Source organism: Kogia breviceps, chromosome 4, assembly GCF_026419965.1.
Source record: "Kogia breviceps isolate mKogBre1 chromosome 4, mKogBre1 haplotype 1, whole genome shotgun sequence".
Classification (NCBI taxonomy): domain Eukaryota; kingdom Metazoa; phylum Chordata; class Mammalia; order Artiodactyla; family Physeteridae; genus Kogia; species Kogia breviceps.
In genome coordinates, this window is record NC_081313.1 from 63,646,266 (window position 1) to 63,654,313 (window position 8,048).

Below are 8,048 nucleotides of genomic sequence, written 5' to 3' on the forward strand. Positions count from 1 at the left end.
TAAAGTTGAAGGGCATGACCTCTTCACAGAGCCTGTTGAGCTCTGCCCCTAAGTCAAGGTTCCTATAAAGAGTCTTTCAAGACTTCCCCAGGGCTTTCTCCTAATGTACATCCTCCGCTAGATTATAATTATTTTACGCGTTTGTATTTTGCCCTCAACTGTGCTGTTTTGGGGGGAAGAAATTACTCATTTTTATATGATACATGGTCAGAATAGGCCTTTAACAAATGATGTATGGATGGATGGATGACACAAAACCTCAATAATTCTCTTAGGCCAATTGTTCTTGTAGTGTGGCCCACAAACCCCTCAGTTCCCCTGAGATGCTTTCAGAAGATGGATGAGGTCAAAGCCACTTAAGTGTGAAATTGCCTGTTTCACTGTGTTGACATTTGCAGTGATGGTGGAAAAAAGAATGTTAGGTTAAATTGTGGATGCCTTAGTATGAATCAAATTCATGGCATCAACTATCAATCATATTCTTCACTGCCCACACACTAGAAACAAAACAAAAAAGACATAGGAATATCATCAATGATTCAGCAAAAATTATTAATTTTTAGTAAATATTGACCCGGAGTACACATCTTTTTAATTTTTCATGTGACAGAATGTGAGTTAAGCATAGTACAATTCTGCTGTATACTGAAGTTCAGTGGTTGTATTAAAGAAAAGCCCTTGTTGCAAACTGAACTAGCCATTTTTTTCATGGAAAAAATATTTATACTTGAAAGAACTGACAGACCAGTTACTTAGTCTTGGGTATTTGGCAGGTATTTTCTCAAAAATGAACAAAGCAAGCTTGTCGCTTGAAGGAAAACAACTGACAGTATCTGCTGCCAATGATGAAACCTGAGTTTTTACATGAAAAATTAGAATTTGACTAAACTTGAACCCATCATTGTGAGCTTGACAATTCCCAATACTTAAAAGACTTTGATATCAGTGGTGATATTAATAAATACTATTTTTTATGGTATATAGTGAAATGTGTCAACACTTCGAAGGTCTGCCTAACTCAAGGAATCAATATTTTCCAAATGACTCATGTACAGTATTATAAGGTCTTGCTTGGGTAAGGAATCCATTCAAAGTGTGAGACAGAGCAGTGAAATTTAGTGTAACAGAAAATGGAAATTCCTTGGTGTGGTTTCAGATTCTACATTACAACTAACCTTCTAAGAAACTGCCACTTACCAAGTTTGAGTATAGTATCAAGGAAGACTATCTACAATTATCTGAAAAACCTATTAAATTATTTCTTCATTTTTCAACTGCATATCTGTGTGAAGCCATATTTTCTTCATATGCTTCAACTGAACATTACAACAGATTGAAGCAGAAACACAGAAGAAAATCCATCAGTTTTCTATTAAGCCAAGCATTAAAGAGATTTGCAAAAACATAAAACACTGCCACTCTTCTCACTAAATATATTTTGGAAAATGTAGTTATTTTTCATAAAATACGCTAACGTAATGGGTTTGTCACTTTAAAACAATGTTTTAAAAATTTGTTTTAAATTTTAATGTAAACATTGATACACATAACCTGGATTTTTTAAAAAAGCAAGAAACAACAAATAGCTTTTGAGGTCTTGATTTTTTTTTTTTTTTTTTTTTTGCGGTATGCGGGCCTCTCACTGTTGTGGACTCTCCCGTTGCGGAGCACAAGCTCCGGACGCGCAGGCTCAGCGGCCATGGCTCACGGGCCTAGCCGCTCCGCGGCATGTGGGATCTTCCTGGACCGGGGCACGAACCCGTGTCCCCTGCATTAGCAGGTGGACTCTCAACCACTGCGCCACCAGGGAAGCCCATATGCAGGTGGTTTTTAAAAATTCAAACAGTGCAAAAGTATATTTAAGTTGTTTTTGAGTTTAAAGGGATGTATTAAATAAATGACCTATTTGGAACTTTGTAGGGGAAGGAGAATAATTATAACCATTGTCTCACCAATTTATCAAAGTTTTCTAGTTTTTCAAAATTCCTTATCATATTTAAGATGATAAGAAGCAACAAAAACTTGGAGTGCATACCATATGCCAGGCGTTGTTCTAAAGAGCCTATGTGACATGCTATGGTCACTGATGAAGACACCGTCTCCTGATACTCTCTTCAAAGCTGAATCCTTAGGTGCCAAAGCTGCCCTATGAGTTAGAACTTCCTTTGCGTGAGCAATGCAGTCCTTGTTCTGATAATGATTATCTTATTTCTGGATCATATTTTCCATTTTGATCCAACTGATAATGCTTTAGGTACTGTCTTGGTCAGAAACATTTTGGATGCAATAATAGAATCCTACTTAAATTAACTCCAATAACTGAGGCTAGGGAGGAGGTTACCATAAGGAGACATATCCAGAAAATTTAGGGAAAAGCTGAACATCTAGGCTGCAGGAAGGCTAAGAACTAAGACCACTGTCCTAGGCAAGAACTAAGACAGGGTCCTCAGCAGTGGGAGGTCATGGACTCCAGTGCTCCACAGAACAAATTTAGATTACTGAGAGAAAGCCCCATTGGTTCATCCCAGTTTGTTCCTTTCAGTCACTTGTCCATCCTTGGTCCACTTTACTGTTGGGGAGGAAGGGAACCAGTGGGGCCATATGACACCTTAGGCTGTCCCTTCCAACAGCTGTGGGCAGAAATGTCAAGAATGTACCTGCTGGTGTACCCCCATCTCTTCATTCTTGAGAATTCAGAGGCATTGATGCTTCTGCCTGTGTGGGATTGTGATAACCTATATTTACCACTGGCTATGATAATACAAGGGAGTCCCCAGTGAACTGTTCAAATTCCACCCATATTCCTTCTAGCTCCTATTTGTAGTACTGATAATTATTTCAACGAACGTCATGACCCCTTTTTCTCGTATGAAGGAGCCTTGGATGACTAGATGGTTATCACAGTTTCCAATCCAGAGGACAGTGATAGAATACCTTGGTGGAACTGTTCTTCCCATGGATGTCAGATTCTTCATATTTACAAGACCCAAAGCTGCAGGGATAGTATAGCAATTTTTTTTTTTTTTTGGAAATGGAGAAGATTCTTTTTGAAATGTGTTGCCTGACAATCTAAATTTGTGCCACTAAAACGAACACTTAATAATTGTGAAAATAAAGCTAAGAAGTCATGTGGATGATTGAAATTCAAAAATGTAATTTCCAATGTGATACACCATATTAACAAATTGAAGGATAAAAACCATATGATAATCTCAATATATGCAGAAAAAGCTTTTGACAAAATTCAACACCCATTTATGATAAAAACCCTCCAGAAAGTAGGCATCGAGGGAACTTACCTCAAATAAAGGCCATAGATGACAAACCACAGCCAACATCGTTCTCAATGGTGAAAAACTGAAACCACTTCCTCTAAGATCAGGAACAAGACAAGGCTGCCCAGTCTCACCACTATTATTCAACATAGTTTTGGAATTTCTAGCCACAGCAGTCAGAGAAGAAAAAGAAATAAAAGAAATCCAAATCAGAAAAGAAGAAGTAAAACTGTCACTGTTTGCAGATGATGTGATACTATACATAGAGAATCCTAAAGATGCTAACAGAAAACTACTAGAGCTAATCAATGATTCTGGTAAAGTAGCAAGATACAAAATTAATGCACAGAAATCTCTTGCATTCCTATACACTAGATAAAAAATCTGAAAGTGAAATTAAGGAAACACTCCCATTTACCACTGCAACAAAAAGAATAAAATACCTAGGAATAAACCCACCTAAGGAGACAAAAGACCTGTATTCAGAAAACTGTAAGACACTGATGAAATAAAGACTATACAAACAGATGGAGAGATATACCATGTTCTTGGATTGGAAGAATCAACGTGAAAATGACTATACTACCCAAAACAATCTACAGATTTGGTGCAATCCCTATCAAACTACCAAGGGCATTTTTCACAGAACTAGAACAAAAAATTTCACAATTTGTATGGAAACACAAAAGACCCCAAATAGCCAAAGCAATCTTGAGAAAGAAAAACAGAGCTGGAGGAATCAGGCTCCCGGACTTCAGACTATACTACAAAGCTACAGTAATCAAAAGAGTATTGTACTGGCACAAAAACAGAAATATAGATCAATGGAACAGGATAGAAAGCCCAGAGATAAACCCATGCACATACGGTCACCTTATCTTTGATAAAGGAGGCAAGAATATACTATGGAGAAAAGACAGCCTTTTCAATAAGTGGTGCTGGGAAAACTGGACAGCTACATGTAAAAGAATGAAATTAGAACACTCCCTAACACCATACACAAAAATAAACTCAAACTGGATTAAAGACCTAAATGTAAGGCCAGACACTATAAAACTCTTAGAGGAAAACACAGGCAGAACACTCTATAACATAAATCACAGCAAGATCTGTTTTGACCCACCTCTTAGAGAAATGGAAATAAAAGAAAAAATAAACAAATGGGATGTCATGAAACTTAAAATGTTTTGCACAGCAAAGGAAACCATAAACAAAACGAAAATCGGAGAAAATATTTGCAAATGAAGCCACTGACAAAGGATTAATCTCCAAAATATACAAGCATCTCATGCAGCTCAATATCAAAAAAACAAACAACCCAATCCAAAAATGGGCAGAAGACCTAAAGAGACATTTCTCCAAAGAAGATATACAGATTGCCAACAAACACATGAAAGGATGCTCAACATCACTAATCATTAGAGAAATGCAAATCAAAACTACAATGAGGTATCATCTCACACCAGTCAGAATGGCCATCATCAAAAAATCTACAAACAATAAATGTTGGAGAGGGTGTGGAGAAAAGGGAACCCTCTTGCACTGTTGGTGGGAATGTAAATTGATAAAGCCACTATGGAGAACAGTATGGAGGTTCATTAAAAATCGAAAACTAGAACTACCATATGACCTAGCAGTCCCACTGCTGGGCATATACCCTGAGAAAACCATAATTCAAAAAGAGTCATGTACCACAATGTTCACTGCAGCACTATTTACAATAGCCAGGACACGGAAGCAACCTAAGTGTCCACTGACAGATGAATGGATAAAGAACATGTGGCACATATATACAATGGAATATTACTCAGCCATAAAAAGAAATGAAATTGAAATTGAACTATTTGTAGTGAGGTGGATGGACCTAGAGTCTGTCAAACGGAGTGAAGTAAGTCAGAAAGAGAAAAACAAATACCGTATGCTAACATATATATGGAATCTAAAGAAAACAATTGGTTCTGATGAACCTAGGGACAGGACAGGAATAAATATGCAGACTTAGAAAATGGACTTGAGGACACAGGGAGGGAGAAGGGTAAGCTGGGACAAAGTGAGAGAGTAGCATTGACATATATACACTACCAAATGTAAAACAGATAGCTAGTGGGAAGCAGCTGCATAGCACAGGGAGATCAGCTCTGTGCTTTGTGACCGCCTAGAGGGTTGGGATCGGGAGAGTGGGAGGGAGGTGCAAGAGGGAGGGGATATGGGGATATATGTATATGTATAGTTGATTCACTTTGTTATACAGCAGAAACTAATACACCATTGTAAAGCAATTATACTCCAATAAAGATGTTTTAAAAACTGTAATTTCAATCATTAGTTTTCAACTTGTCCCAATGAATCTAGAATTGTTAATAAGTAAGCCTGTCTCAAACAACCTTCAAAATTGAAAAGACTAAAGATTATTCAGTAAAAAGAATCTTTTGTTAAATCTCTGATGAACATCTATCCTCAGCCTATTTCCAAAAGTGGTTCTTATCTTCCTAGGATAGACTTTTCCATAGATGGACAGCTGTAGTAGGTAAGAGTTGAAATATTTCTGTAACTTCAAATTTCTGGTTCTAGTTTTTCTTAATCTGGAGGATTCAGACTAAGTCAGTCATCAGTCCTTTCAGTACTTAAGGTCAGCTGTCTAATCTCAATTGAGTCCCACAGGATGACTTTACAGCTAGGCTCAAACAACCACAGCCCCTAAAATGTTCCTAGGATTGACACAAGACTAAAAATTCTTCCAAATATGGCCAACAAAGTTTTAATCCTATTAAATATTCTTTTCATGTTGGGATGAGAATAGCAACAAATGTTATTCTTTCTTAGTTTTCTATTTACTCAAAGTAACATACATGACACAATTTCTCTTCAGATTATGTTGAAATATTTATCATTGGTATTTGAGGTAAGTAAAAATCACTGATACTCCAAATGGCATTTAAATCTTTATTGATACCATTTTGTTTATGAACTAATCTAGCTACATATTCTTCCAAACTGTACCCTTACAACGTAAAGCCAAGAACTTTTCTCAATATTAAAACTTGCGAAAAGGGTTAAGGTTGCCTATAAACATCAGGTACAATTCTAAGTTCTGAATCAAAAAATATTTCTAGTGCAATTTATATTAATGTTTTTCAAAACATTAAATGAAAAATTTACAGTTACTTTTTCAAATAAAAGCCACAAGAAATTAAATAATTACTTTGTACATAACAACTTGCTTATATCAAATTGTGAAGAAAAGCATCATGCCAGTTGCTAGGATCTCAAATCAATACACTCAAGTTTTGTATAGTTTGATTTATTCTTTGTTGTAAAACTGCTAGATTGAAATAAGGTCTCTCTATAGACACTATGCTTTGAATTCATATAGATAATATAGTCATTTTATAATATTTTATGGTTCTAGCATGGTATTCATCTACTTTGTTAGAAGTTATTCACAGGCCCTAAATACTAGATGATTGGAATGTCACACAAGGAAATTATCCTTATTATTCTAATTATATAAATGTCTAATAATTATATATCAGAAAAAAGATATTAATATTGACTGAATAGTTAATACATTTTGTAATTAAATTTCTACTGGCTTTCTTAATTTTAGCTAACCTAAGATAATCTAATAATCAGTTTGTTTTTTTTTTTACAACCAAAGGAAGCATTTAGTTTCTATTTGTGATAAATCCCAACCTTTTTTTTTTGGTTGTCTTTAAAAAGACAAGAACACTTTGATAATAAGAAAATGAGAAATGCATTTTAAATTTTGTATTATCTTGTTATTGGGAACCTATGAATAATCTTCAAAAAACAATAACAGAAATTAAAAGATATGGAAAAGGAAGAATTCCATAAAATAACATTAAAAAACAAAGCAAAGCAAAAAACAGCACACAAACACTTGGCACAGATTATTACTAGCTTATAAAACTCGGATCTGCCATTTTTGACACTTATTAAGCTGACAACACATATAGCTGCCTCGTCTACTATAATGGTTGACCTTTTAAAATGTTAATTAGATTGTCACCTACCTGCAGTCAACATTTTTCAAGAATTAGTTCATTCTTTCTTTGTAGCTTAGGCTTATTGATCATAGAACACTTTATAGCTGTTTATATTTTCTTTTATGCTGTTGGCATCATGGAAAATTACAACCATGAAATGCTTTTTAAAAATTGATTTGAGGGCTTCCCTGGTGGTGCAGTGGTTGAAAATCTGCCTGCCGATGCAGAGGACATGGGTTCGTGCCCTGGTCCGGGAAGATCCCACATGCCGCGGAGCAGCTGGGCCCACGAGCTATGGCCGCTAGGCCTGTGCGTCCGGAGCCTGTGCTCCGCAACGGGAGAGGCCACAACAGTGAGAGGCCCGCGTACCACAAAAAAAAAAAAAAAAAAAAAAATTGATTTGAACACAATGTTTCCTAATAAAATATTTGGCAAATCTGAAAATTTTAAAGTTATCTCCAACATATGTGACCTTCTTTCTTTGCTTATTTTTGTTTAAATTAAAAACTTGGGCCACATGAAGGTTGTTAAACATTGAAGGTTTTGAAAAAAATAGTTTTAATTTTGTTTGAGAGAATTCCCTTAGCAAAAGCTATCTATTATTTGTATATCCACAGTGCCTAATATGATACACAGTACATTTTGATACCCCTATTATGGACTAACCACTTATAAGATTTCAAAGGATGAATGTTTGAATTTTCTTCTCTAGTTCCATATTTCTCTGGTATAGACATGTGAACAAAATGTATTTTCTAGCCGTCTC